Below are 15,151 nucleotides of genomic sequence, written 5' to 3' on the forward strand. Positions count from 1 at the left end.
CAGGCAAAACAGTGACAAATATACACAACGCTTTCCTAATTATCTGAACCGTGTTGCTCCAAAATTGGAGTCTTTCTTACCCTGTCCCCCCTGTATATCCCAGCCATCAACAGGTCTAAGTGCTGTGTGTCTGAAACTGCACTGGAGTTTGTCACTGCTAATACCCTAGTCCAAGCCACCATCATCCCTCAATCTCCTATTTCCTCTCTGCTATCACTCTCCCCTCTCTACACCCACGATCCAGTCTATTCATGGAAGCTACTATGAAAAAGATAAACTGCATCATTTCCTAGGCCTTCTCCCTTGCTCCCCGGCTCTAGCAACACTGGGGAGCCTCATTCCTGTCTGAGGCTCTCTGCTCTTGCCATTGCCCCTGTCTGGAAAGCTCTTTATCCAGATGTTACTTAAGTAGTTCCTTTTTGTCATTCGCTTCTCTGCTCAAATGTCACTTCAAAGAGCCCGCTTCTGAACAGCCTGCTCTGAGAATAAGGGGAAGAAGCAGATGGAGATTTCTATATTTTTTTGTAACCAATGCTATTAATAAATACGGTACTATCTGACTAAACGGCAGATATTTATCACTTTGGTAAATGTTTACATTTAAACCAAATTTAAGAAGAAAAATGTTTAAAAAACTACACCCACATCCATTGTCACTTTTTGTCATATCACCTGGGCTTATTTTCACCAAGGCTTTATCATTATCTGAAATTATCTCATTTATTTATTTGTTTATTCATTTATTGTCTATGTCCCCTCCTCTAGAATGTAATCTCCATGGCAGCAGGGACTTTGTATATCTAGTTCATTGCCATATGCCTAGGGACTATAACATAGAAGCTGTTCAATTAATTGTTAATCAATGAATGACTGTAATAAGATACTTGAGAATGGTTGTCTTTTTGTTAGGATCGCAATGTCTACATAATTTTAAAAATATTCACTCCTGAGTAATAAATTATTTGTGGTTAAGAGAGTAATGTTATCTCTTTTTTAAAAATGACTTGTCTTTTTTTTATATAGTTAAAGTGGTCTTGGGAAAATTAATGACTACAAGTCTGTGGGTGGGTAAATTTGAGGTGATTTTTTGTAGCATTTCTTTGCTGCAGAACACAGTCTAAACATTTATGTGATATGTATATGAAAATGCACATCTCACCATGACAAAGGAACATCTTTAAGAAATATTTTGTTAAAATGCATCATTTCTTTATAGAAATCCTAAAAAGCAAAATATATCCTCTTAATTTTGACCTAATTTACTTCATATGCACTTTCTCTAGAACTGGAAAAAACTATTTTTCATTTTGTCAAAAGAAAACATTTTCATAAACTTGAATGAACCCTATAAGTAGAACTCTTCCTTATTAGAAAAAATAACAGAGAAACCACTTTGAGGGACAGGCACTACATTTAATGTTTTTATTTTCCTCAATGTCAAGTGTTTGTTTTAAGCAATGAGAAAATGCGTAAACATTGCCCTTGGGTTGGGTTAACTTCATTCTTATTTGTTTCATAAGACCACTTGACATGCTTTTAAGTTGTTTGGGTTAATCTGGCTTTTTTGCTTAATGGAGGTATAGATGTAGTAGAAACTTGGTGTTGCCCTCTATATTCTATATACTTTGGAAATTCCACTCTTCAAAATAATTTTCCAAAGAGAGTTTAAAATTCAACTTTAGAAAAGTGCAATACACATTAAATGAAGAAACAGGAAAGCCCCTCACATTCAAGACTTTTGTGTGTGAAAGTTATGAAACAGCATGCCTGCAGCTCACATTTTTTTCACAGCTGCAGATAGTGAACAGTGACCCCTTGTTCTTGACCTTTGTTCAAGAAAGGAGATGCAGGTTGCCAGCCTGTTTGCGTCTGTTCTTGCCTTTTTTCCCCCTGTGGCCATTGTAAAACCCACTCTTTAACCTAAGAGCAAGTTTGAATCATTAGGTAAGTGAAAACTACTTGTCTAGGCTGGTAGATAAGAAATGTCAGAGCATAAAGTGCCATCTGTCCAAGGTTATAAATCTACATTTGATCCGTACTCTATATCAAATTCACCTATAAAGCCAAGGAAATACACATAAAAGAAGCCATATCGGTGTCTTTTCCCTCAACATTTATGAACACTTTCAACTTTATAGAAAAAGTTGAAAATTTTATGGTGAATACCCATATATCTAGCATCCAGATTCTATAATTTATAAGCTTTTTGTTATATTTGCTCAATCACATATCTATCCATTATTTGTCATATTTTTTGTGCATTTCAAAGTAAGTTGCAGGCATCAGGACATTAGGAAAAGACTTAAGTACTATAATCGCAATGTCTACATAATTTTAAAAATATTCACTCCTGCGTAATAAATTATTTGTGGTTAAGAGAGTAATGTTTTATCTCTTTTTTAAAAATGACTTGTCTTTTTTTTATAGTTAAAGTGGTCTTGGGAAAATTAGTGACTACAAGTCAGTGGGTGGGTAAATCGGGACATTTCACAGTAAGTGTCATTTTGGAAGCCAAAAAAAAAGATTCAATTGTTGGTGAATTTTGTGTGATTATAATTAACCTCTAAAAGATTTGTGGTATTAATTCATCACAAATCTTAGAATTCATCACTGTTAGAAAGAACCAACATTGCCATTAATAGCCTCTAAAAAGTAATGAATATTTTGTATTCATTTGTATACAAGTAATGAATATCTTGTAATTATTATTATTTTTTTTTGAGATGGAGTCCTGTTCTGTCACCCAGGCTGGAGTGTAGTGGTGTGATCTCGGCTCACTGCAACCTCTGCTTCCCGGGTTCAAGCAATTCTCCTGTCTCAGCCTCCTGAGTAGCTGGGATTACAGGCACGTGCCACCACACCCAGCTAATTTTTGTATTTTTAGTAGAGCTGGGGTTTCACCATGTCAGCCAGACTGGTCTTGAACTCCTGACCTTAGGTATATCTTGTAATTCTTACCAAATTATTTTTAGCTATCCTAGACTCCCATCATTCACAGACAACCTGCACAATTTCTACGATATTTAAATACTGTGTGTAATATTACTTTATTTTATCTAAAATTATTTTTTCAATTGAAAAAAATTGAAATGTAAAACTTCACACTGCTGCCGTATATGGAAAACGAGTATCACTTGTCATTAACGAGTTAAACAGTTTTTTCTATACACTAAAATGAATTCATAACTATTGAGATAATTAAGGTGTGAGCTCTATGTACAGTTATGTACACCTTAACATGAATACCACACTTTGGGAAATACTGAGTTTAGTCTCTGCTATGGTCTGGGTACAGTTTGTTTGTCCCCACCAAATCTCTTGTCAAAATTTAATCCTCAGTGTGGTGTATTGGGAGGTGAAAGTTGTTTGGGTCATGGAGGCAGATTCCTCATTAATAGATTAATGCCGTCCCTGGGAGGTGGAGTAAGGAGTGAATTCTCACTGTATTCATTCCAATACAGCCAGTTGTTAAAAATAGCCTAGCACTTCCTTGCACACTCTCCCTCCACCACCACCCCTTGCTCGCCATGTGACCTGTGCATACACTGTCTCTCCTTCACCTTCTCCTGTGAATGGAAGCAGCCAGCAGCCCTCACCCAATCTTGAACTTTCTGGCCACCAGAATCATGAGTCAAATAAACCTTTTCCCTTTATAAATTACTTAGGCTCAGGTATTCCTTTATAGCAACACAAAGTGGACTAAGACAATCTCCATCTTTTCTATCACAAATGTTGGGACACAAGAAAAGTCAAAGCTGCATTGAAAGTTGAACACACAGATAACACCAGTCTGTTTTCTTTTTAAGGGACAAAAGCACCATGTGCAGGTAAGACACTTGACTAATTCCCACCCGGAGCTGGCGATAGAGAGAGTGAAAGGTCTCCTACGGCAGGGTTGGGGAGGGTCTGTCTGCAATCTGAGATTGTGTCCCAAATGGGGCCCATTCTTCATGAACCCTACAGTGGCAGGAACAGAGCCAAAGCCCAATTCTTACAGCCTGCATTTCTGCCTTGAGGACTTCTCAGTGCTGTTTCCCTGACCACATTTTTTTTTTCATTTTGTTTCCTCTCACACTTTTAACCCTTTCCTACCAGCATATTTGCCCCTGAACTACCAACATAGGGTTGGTAGGAAATCACCAAAAACATATCTTTCCTTCCTAAGATTAGAACCAGGGCATAGGAGCCAGACATAGAGATCAAAATACCAAATTTACTTTTGACAAAGGTAAGCTGGAGAATATGGCTTGGGTCTAGGGCCAAGTGGGCTTCCTTATATATCCTCTGTGATCTGATCATCCTCACCTAGTCACTGGTGGAGTTAATGAAAAAAGACCTCTCCTGGCATGGGCAGAGCCTGTCAGCACCATAAAAGTATGTATTACTAACAGGCTGGTGTGTGGTGAGAGAAAGCAGAAGGCCCCTAGCCAAGCATGCTCAAGTTCTTCTCAATTCACTACTCAGATGAGTCATTCTTTGTGACTTGGGGAACAGTAAATTAGGGGTTTAAAGAGAAGCTGGAAGTGATTCTCTCATACTCTTTTCTCCTAAGAAGTAGCGAAATCCCCTCCCTTTTATGGAAATGGTAACAGCACAGGATGTTATCCTCTAAAAATGACCTCCTATTGCTTCCTCTTAATAAAGGACCAAATGTCACAAGATAAACTTTGGGACGCTTTTGTAAGTGGAGCAGGAAGTGGAAATGCTGAACTGCACATAGGCAGTCAAAAAAAACAAAAACAAAACCAAAAAAACACATAAAGATTTTCCAGGTAATCACTAGGCAATTGCTGCCATGGGGCACCCAGTTAATTAGCAAAGTGGCCAAAGCAGCATATTCTCACCTCTCTTGGTAAATCCTTTCCCCTCAGGCCCCCGTGGCCATGTGCCACCTCTGGCTGCCTTAGGCCTCAGATATCCCAACCAGTCTTGCCTTTCCTTCCTGTGCCCAACAGAATCTGTCTCCTCCTTCTCTACCTCCAGGGAAATCTTGCCTTCCATTTGGTTTTACAATCTTGCCTGGAAGAATGTGGTCTCATCACCTGATTCAAATGTTAAAGTGTTAATGACAGACAGGGTTTATTTGTACTTTATTTTAAAATGGGAGCATATTAAACTATGCCTAAGAAAGTACTGGAAGTACTCCTTAGGTTCTGTTGGTTCTTTCTGCTAACTGTGGGGTCCCTTGATGCTCCTGCTACAGTTCCATGTTATGTTCACTTCTGAAAGACTGTTGGCTTTTGTATTAGCCATCTCAACTTCTCAGGTCTATTTTCAGCCTCAGCCAGTAGGGAACAGTACTTAAGCCATTATCAGCCATATCCTTAATGCATTTAAACAGGGCCTAGGTCACAAGGGGGTTGTTGGGTTCTAACAAATCACCTAGTGGAAATTTTATGAAAGTCAGAATTGCATATGTAAATTTTTAAAATATACATACACATACGAAGGACTAATCAAAACAACTTTGAAAAAGAACAGAGTTGGAGGACCAACATTATCTGATTTTAAGGTGACTTATAAAGTGACAATACTCAAGGTGGTATAGTAATGGCATCAAAATAGACAAATCAATAGAAAATAGTTCAGAAATAGATTCATACATATATGGACAACTGATTTTTGACGAGACAATTCAGTGAAGAAAGAATAATCTTTTCAACAAATGGTGCTGCAACAATAAAATATTTGCATAAAAAAATGGTTTGATCCACATCTGATACCATATGTAAAAATGAACTCAAAATACATCATAGACCTAAATGTAAAGCCTAAAAGTATAAAACTTCTAGAAGAAAACCTTGGATTATGCAGATTTCTCAGATTGGTCACCAAAAACATGATACATAAAAAATTTTTTTTGATAAACTGAACTTCATCAAATTTATAAACTTCTGCCATTTGAAAGACCCTGTTGAGAGGATAAGAAGATGAACCACACTGGGAGTATATATTTGCATATATCTGATAATGGCTGGCATCTGGGATGTATAAAAAATTCCAAAACCTCAATAATAATTTAAAAAAAAACACTCCCCTTGCCCCCTGCAATGAGCAAAATACATGAACAACACTTCATGAAAGAGTATATATGAATGGCAAATAAAGACATGAAAATTAACCACTACCATTAGTCATTAGGAAATGCAAATTAAAACCACAAAAAGATACCACCACACAGCAATTAGAATGGCTAAATTTTGAAACAGTGACCCTACTGGCAAGAATGTGGAAGAAATGGGACTCTCATGTACTGCAGATGGGAATGTAAAATGGCACAACCACTTTTATTTAGCAATATCTTAAAAAGTCAACATATACATACCACAGGATCCAGACATTCCATTCCTAGATATTTATCCAAAAGAAATGAATGCATATGTCTGTAAGGAAAACTTGTACAGAAATTATCATAGCAGACTAATTTGTAATAGCAAGATACTCATCTGACAAAGGTCTGATATCCAGAATCTACAAGGAATTTAAACAATTTTACAAGAAAAAAAGCAACCCCATCAAAAAGTGGGCAAAGGATATGAACAGACACTTCTCAAAAGAAGACATCGATGCAGCCAACAAACATGAAAGAAAAGCTCATCATCATCACTGGTCGTCAGAGAAATGCAAATCAAAACCACAATGAGATACCATCTCACGCCAGTTAGAATGGCAATCATTAAAAAGCCAGGAAACAACAAACGCTGGAGAGGATGTGGAGAAATAGGAACACTTTTACACTGTTGGTGGGAGTGTAAATTAGTTCAACCATTGTGAAAGACAGTGTAGCAATTCCTCAAGGATCTAGAACCAGAAATACCAGTTGACCCAGCAATTCCATTACTGGGTATATACCCAAAGGATTATAAATCATTCTACTATAAAGACACATGCACGTGTATGTTTATTGCAGCACTATTCACAATAGCAATGACTTGGAACCAATCCAGATGCCCATAGACTGGATAAAGAAAATGTGGCACATATACACCATGGAATACTATGCAGCCATAAAAAAGGAGGTGTTCATGTCTTTGCAAGGACATGAAGCTGGAAACCATCATTCTGAGCAAACTAACACAGGAACGGAAAACCAAACACTGCATGTTCTCACTCATGAGTGGGAGTTGAACAATGAGAACACATGGACACAGGGAGGGGAGCATTATACACCAGGGCCTGCCAGGGGCCTGGGGGCTAAGGGGAGGGATAACATTAGCAGAAATACCTAATGTAGATGACGGGTTGATGGGTGCAGCAAACCACCATGACACGCATATACCTATGTAACAAACCTGCATGTTCTGCACATGTATGCCAGAACTTAAAGTATAATAAGAAAAAGAAAAAGAAAGTGTATTATCTAGATGCATCTACTTACATTTAATGGTTATTAAATTTATTAAACATACCTACAAAATCTAAGTAAGACATGAATGTAAAAAAAATAAAAGAACATTGCCTCACACTGTAATAGGAAATGACAGCTATTGCTATTAGGAGTATGGCATCTATTAACAGTTTGCAGCAGTAAACACAACCATTATCAAATAATAAAGACCTATTATAAAAATATTCAAGCAACAGAGATCTATTAAAAGTTTTATCTTTGCTTCAAAATAATCTGGAGTGAGGAGTATAGGTTAAAGATTAGCCATGTACCGATCTTTATAAACACTGGGGCTGGTAAAATCCCCTCTTTGCCTTGCACACTTGTCCCTTCTCCCATTCCATCCCTCAGAAGTAAACATAATGAACACATTGATGGCTACACTTCCAGACTTTTCTATACATACAGAGAAATGTGAATGTTGGTACAAATACACATACACAGTTTTACACAAGTGGGGTCATATTGGATATATTGTTTTGCAACTTGATTTTTCCCTTGATAATTTGTAAACTTCCTTTCTTGTTAGAATGAAGAATGTTCCTCATCACAGCTGAAGGGTCCTTGTCTGATGAACATATTTTGCCATTTTCCTACTGATGGACATGTAGATCCCTTCCGCACATTACAGTTTTGTTCTGGCTAATATTTTCTCTCTCTTTTTTCTATTTCTTTTTTTATCATCTGCTTCATTTTTCATTTATCTATTTTCTCTCTTTAGTACCAGAAGTCAACACTTTTGTCAGCTTCTGGGTTAGCACTCCCCACCCACTGCTTCCTTGAATGCTCTGAAGACCAATGAATTCCTTATTCTGTGAGCCTGACCTTTATAGGCCAAAAAAGAGAGACAGAGAGATAACAATGAAAGTGAATTTCTACTACTGTTATGTTTAAGTCACAGTGCAGGCTGCTTTTGCTTTCCTGAGAAAGTATGTCAAGTATTTTTTAAATTCTTTTTTACAAATTCTTTTCTTTAAAACCTTGTTTTTTTCTTGTTCTTTCCTCTTTTTTTTTTCTTTTTCCTTGCCAGCAGAAAGTGAAGGAGGCACACTTTCAAGTTTGCTTTTAATCCACAAACTCAATATTTTTTCTTTTCTGTTTACTAAGTCACACAATTCCCTTGGAGGCAGACCTTTATGTGTCCTTTTATTAATGTTTTGTCCTTTATTTTCCACAGAAAGTAATAAACTAATAAGTAAAATCTTTATTAGAATTTCTCTCCAACTTTGGAATCTTTTTATGAGGTTGTAGGAGCCTGAATAATCGTCCCAAAGCCATCCACGCCCTAATCCCTGGAACCTGTGAATGTTACCTTACGTGGCAAAAGGATTTGACAGATTTAATTAAGTTAAGGATTTTGAGATGGGGAGATTGTCCTGGATTATCTAGATGGGGCCTAAATGTAGTCACAGGAGTTTTCTGAAAGGGACACAAAGGGAGATTTGACTAATGAAGAGGAGAAAGCAGTGTGCAGATGGAAGCAGAGATTAGAGTGATGCAGCTACGAGCCAACAAATGCCCACAGCCACGGGAAGCTGGAGGAGGCGAGCAACGGGTTCTCTCTCCATTGGAGCCTCCAGATGGAACTAGCCCTGCTGGTTTCAAACTTCTGGTCTCTAGAACTGTGAGAGAACAAATTTCTCTTGTTTTAAGGTACAGAGTTCATGGTACTCTGTCAGGAAATGAATACAGAGCTCTATTCACAATGTTCTGTAATTAATTTTGCTATTTTTTTCAATTCATTGCTTGTTATTGTTCTTTTTAACTGCTTTTCTTCCCAGTAGTTTGCAGACATCAAAACAAAGTTATATATTTAAAACTGGTGATAAACAATGAGTTTATAATAGCCTTTCATGATATAAGTAGGGGCTTGTTAACTCAACTCACCTGTTTTTTGCCTTCCCCACCGGCACTCTAGCTGCACCAAACTCCTAGGGCCTTGCTTTGATACGGTCCTGAATCTGCAATCCCACTCACTGGAGGTTTCTGCTATTTATAGGTTTGTTTTTTTCACCTTTATCAATTTTTAAGACATGTAGCACTTATTTCCTGTTTTCTGTTCTAGGTATTTGAGTACGCAGCTTATTGTGTCTACTGTATTGTATGTATTAAAGGCAAGGATTTACTATACCCTATACTTCCTTATCATCTTTCCTGGAACAAAGTAGAAAGAAATAAACCGACTATTTGGGAGGTAATTTCCCAAATAGTGGCCCCAAAGAGATTCATGCCCTAATCCCTGGAACCTGTGAATGTTACCTTATAGAGCAAAAAGGATTTGATAGATTTAATTAAGCTAAGGATATTGAGAGGGGGAGATTGTCCCGGATTATCTAGATGAGCCCTAAATTTAGTCACAAGGATTCTGCTGAAAGAGAGGCAAATGGAGATTTGACTATAGAAGAGGAAAAGGCAGTGTGCAGATGGAAGCGGTTATTGACACATTATAGGTATAATAACTAATATTTCCTGAGGATCTACTATGCTTCAGACACTGTAATGGGCATTTTATACATTCTGTCTCAGTTTATCCTCACAAGAGCCATGTGAAGTGGTTTTTCCAGTTATCCATTGCTACATAAAAAGCCGTCCCAAAACCTAGTGGCTTAAAACGATGACAGCATTGGCCGGGTGCAGTGGCTCACGCTTATAATCCCAGCACTTTGGGAGGCTGAGGTGGGCAGATAACCTGAGGTCAGGAGTTCAAGACCAGCCTGCCCAACATGGTGAAACCCCGTCTCTACTAAAAAAAAAAAAAAAATACAAAAAATACAAAAATTAGCCGGGTGTGGTGGCGGGTGCCTGTAATCCCAGCTACTCAGGAGGCTGAGGCAGGAGAATCACTTGAACCCGGGAGGCAGAGGTTGCAGTGAGCCGAGATCATGCTGCTGCACTCCTGCCTGGGTGACAGAGCAAGGCTCCAGCTCGAAAATTATAATAATAATATAATAATAATAATAAAAAATGACAGCATTTGCTTTACTCACCAGTGTGCGTTTGGACAGGTCGAGGCAGGGAAAGCTCATCTCTGCTCCGCTCTGCGTCAGCTGGGGTAGCTCGAAGGCTCAGGGTTGGAATCATCTGAAGGTTCATTCACTCACATGCCTGGTGGCTGACACTGGCCATGGGCCGAAACCTTATTTGGAGCTGTTGACTGGAACACCTCCATGCGCCCTCTCCGTGAGCTGCCTCACAATGGTGGCTGGGTTCCCAGTTTGAGTGCCCAGTGAGAGACAGCCAGGTGGAAGCTGTCTCACCCTTGATGACCTGGCTTCAGGTGAGATGCAGTGTCATTTCCACAGCATTCTGTTGTTCGAGGCAATCACAAGGTGCCACCCACTTTCTAGAGGAGGGGAAATGGAGTCTGTCTCTTGATGGGATGTGGCGAGAACTGGTGGAATGGGAAATATTGCTCCACTTTTAAGAATTCTTTCTGCTGCAGCAGAAGCTCGTCATGGTCAAATGATTAAAGCTGTAAGTGGCTGAGTGCTCAAAATTCTGACTCCAAAGCCCAGACTATGATTCAGATATTTCTCTTACTATGTGACTTTTAAAGCTATTAATATCACACGATCAATTCCTTTTATAATCTCTAAACAAATTCTTATAAGCACTCTTTATTATTTTTAAACAAAAATTTCTACTGATGCACATAGATGTACGTAGTTTCAGGGTACATACGATCATTTAATACATTTACATAGTTTGTAAAGATTAATCAGTACACGTGGAATATCCATCACCTTAAATATTTGTCTTTTCTTTATGCCAGAAACATTATTCTCTTCCAGCTATTTTGAAATCTACAATAGATTATTATTGACTATAGTCACACCACTAATCTATTGAACACTAGGTCTTATTTTTTCTATCAAACCATATATTTGTACCCATTAATCAACTTCTCTTCACCCACACCACCCCCTCACCTTCCTGGACTCTGGTAACAACCAATCTATTCTCCATCTTCATGAGATCCACCTTTTTAGCCCCCACAGATGAACTAGAACATGTGATATTTTTCTGTGCTTGTTTTACTTCATTTAATATAACCTCAAGTTCCATCCATGTTGATGCAAGTGGCAAGATTTCATTCTCTTTTATGGCTAAATAATATTCCACTCTGTGTACCACATGTTCTTTATCCAGTCATCTGTCAATAGGCACTTAGGTTGATTCCGTGTTTTGGCTGTTGTGAATAGTGCTGCAGTAAACGCGGGAGTGCATGTGTCTCTTTGATATATTGATTTCCTTCCTTTTCAGTATATACCTAGTAGTGGAATTGCTGGATCATAGGGTAGTTCTATTTTTAGTCTTTTGAGGAACCTCCAAACTGTTCTCTACAGCGGTTGTACTAATTTACATTCCCACCAGCAGCGTAGTTCTTCTTTCTCTACATCTTGGCCAGCATTCATTATTGCCTGTCTTTTTGATAAAAGCCACATTAACTGGGGTGAAATGATATTTCATTGTGGTTTTGATTTGCATTACTCTGATAATTAGTGATGTTGATCATTTTTTCATATACCTGTTGGATTTGTCATCTTTTGAGAAATGCCTATTCAGATATTTTGCCCATTTTTTAACCTGATTGTTCTTTTGCTATTCAGTAGTTTGAGCTCCTTATATATTCTGGTTACTAATCTTTTGTCAGATTGGTGATTCGCAAATATTTTTTCCCATTCTGTGGGTTGTCTTTTCACTTTGCTGACTGTTTCCTTTGTTGCGTGAAGCTTTTTAGCTTGATGTAATCCCATTTAGTCTATATTTACTTTGGTTGCCTGGAGCACTGTTCATTCTTCCATAGGAGGACTATATATGAATAATTTTTCAAATGTGTATAGATACTGTTGTGCTGCATAACATACTAATTCATAGAGCATTTTTGAATTTTTGGTAGCTTTTTATCCAGGGAAAGGGAATAGGATTTTCAAGGAAGCAGAGGTGAGAGGATATAGCACGTGTGGAGAACAACATGGAGTGAAATGGCTAGAGCAGAAGCAGGGGAGAGCAAGGCTGTAAGAGATGAGTTTACAAGCAAGCAGGGCCATGCCACAGGAAGGCAAAGAGATTAGACCCAATCCCCGAGGCAACGAGGAGCCATTGAAACGTTGTAAGCAGGGAAGTGATGGATTTCAGGCCTGATTTTTAAATGACCACTTCGGCTTCAGTGTTGAGAATTTAAAAGCACAGGATTTGGAGTGATAGGTAAATCTCAGTTCACCCACTTACTGCATAATTTGGAATTTGCTTAGAATATTTTATGCTCTTTCAATCTGTAGACGCAGGTATTTTCAATTCAGGAAAGGTTTTTTCCTTTTGATGTCTTTGGCTTTTTAATTTACCTGGTGTCTTATTAACAGTGCATAGATTTAAGTTCAAATCCTGGGTTCCAACTGAGAGTTGGGCACACCTGTTCTAGTAAGACGGCGTGCTCTCTAATCTGTCTGGGTTCACCAGGATGGGCTTAGCTAATGGCATAACAAATAAACCCTGAAGTCTCGGTGGTTTAATATGATAAAGGGTTATCACCTGCTTGTGAAAAGTCTGATACAGAGTGAGAAACTTTTCTCCAGTTTGTAAATTATGGCCTCTGGAACACATAGCAGGGGGACATGAAGTTGGAAGGTTTCATGAGATGAGTTAAAGTCAGGCCTGGAGTGGCTTCCGTCACTTCCACCCACATCCTCTTGGCTAGGATTCAGTCAAAGGCTCCAATCTGACTGCAAAGGAGGCTGGTAAATGCAGAGGTGCACGTGGATATTTGACCAGCACAAGTGGTTTCTGCCATCTTCCGCCCCGTCCAGATTTTCTGTTACTCTCAATCAATTAAAATTGAGATTCTCATAATGAACTGATGCAGTTTTTTTATTTCAAATTCTGTCTACGGCATATCATTTCTGAGGACTAGACACCTCACAAATACTCCCTACTTACAGCCCAGGTGTTTTTCTGGAGTTTGCCCTCTCCTGATGCTAAGGTGCCTGTTAGAGAAATGCAGACAAAATTCCAAGTCTTAAAAAATAAAATGTATGATTGAGTAATGGCTACATGGTTCCCTACTCGACATGGATGGGTTGAAAGGAACATACAAAATGTCATCCTGCCTTTTAAACAAGTGGCTTTCATATGACCATGTCTAATATTTTTCCCTTTTTCTAAGTTTCAGAGTTTAAGATCCATATAATTATTGTTTTTATTTTTTATCTTTTTCCTACTCTCATCCGCTGAAAGGACCCACATAATTATTAAACTAAATTAGCTACTAATACATGTAAATTATTTATCTAGTAGGGTAAGAGAATGGATATCTTGGTTAGCTGTTTTTTTAGTAGGTACAAGGTTTCACCATGCTGGCCAGGCTAGTGTTGAACTCCTGACTTCAGGTGATCTGCCTGCCTCGGCCACCCAAAGTGCTGGGATTACAGGCATGAGCCACCAAGCCAGGCCAAGCTGACTGTTAATTAAACACTATCAGGAATTACAATGTAATAAAAATATACTACAATAAATATAATTAACTTCCTTTGATAATTCCAAAGTCACCTCAGAATCCCAAAGCAGTTCAGCATCTATGTAAAATATTTTAATATGTATTTTACATATTTTTTAAAGCACTTAGACTTTACAAATGCTTTCATATGTTTTATCTTATTTAATCTTTATAATTCCATGCAGTGAGATTTATTATCCCCATTTGTTGGATGAAGAAATGAATCAGAAAGGTTATTTACCCAACATTACAAAGCTTGAGACGAGCTGTCTTTATACTGATGACCATCAGTAATTACTGTCCAGTCCTACAGACATGAATTCTGACATTTGGATGGACCTTGAATTTGGTTCTACACATGATGATAACTCCTTAATAAAAAGTTGCTTATTTGTCTTTTGTTGTCATAAATGTTCATTGCAGAACTAGAAAATAATGAAGTTCTAGCTATTGGTTGTTAGGATTCTGGATAATTGGCAGTTTATTCTCTTTTGTTTTGTTTTTGAGACAGTCTCACTCTGTCATCCAGGCTGAAGTGCAATGGCACAATCTCAGCTCACTGCAACCTCTCCCTCTCTGGTTCAAGTGCCTCAGCCTCCTGAGTAGATGGGATTACAGGCACATACCACCACGCCCAGCTAATTTTTTTGTATTTTTAGTAGAGATGGGCTTTTTAATAGAGATGGGCTTTTGCCAAGTTGCCTGGGCTAGTCTTGGGGTTACAGAGGTGAGCAACCATGACTGGCCTCTGTTTTTTATTTGTTATATTTAGATCCATACAAACTTCACTATAAATGAACAATTGGTATCAATTCAATTGTTAATTTAGCTTTTTTACAAAGGCTGAAATAAAGTAGACACTTTCTTTTCTTTCCTTTTTTTTTTTTTTTTTTTTGAGACAGAGTTTTGCTCTCATCGCCTAGGGGGGAATGCAGTGGTGCAATCTCAACTCACTCCAACCTACGCCTCCCAGGTTCAAGCGATTCTCCTGCCTCAGCTTCCTGAGTAGCTGGGATTACAGGCGCTCACCACCAGGCCCAGCTAATTTTTTGTATTTTTAGTAGAGACAGGGTTTCACCATGTTGGGCAGGCTGGTCTTGAACTCCTGACCTCAGGTGATCCACCTGCCTCGGCTTCCCAAAGTGCTGGGATTATAGGTGTGAGCCACCATTCCCAGACAAAGCAGACACTTTCTGTATTTTAGATTTTACTTAGCATTATTTTCTAAAGTTTTTTTTTTCTCTAAAGGGAATTATTCTTCTTAAAAATAT

Source organism: Nomascus leucogenys, chromosome 12 (assembly GCF_006542625.1).
Source record: "Nomascus leucogenys isolate Asia chromosome 12, Asia_NLE_v1, whole genome shotgun sequence".
In the NCBI taxonomy this organism is placed as follows: domain Eukaryota; kingdom Metazoa; phylum Chordata; class Mammalia; order Primates; family Hylobatidae; genus Nomascus; species Nomascus leucogenys.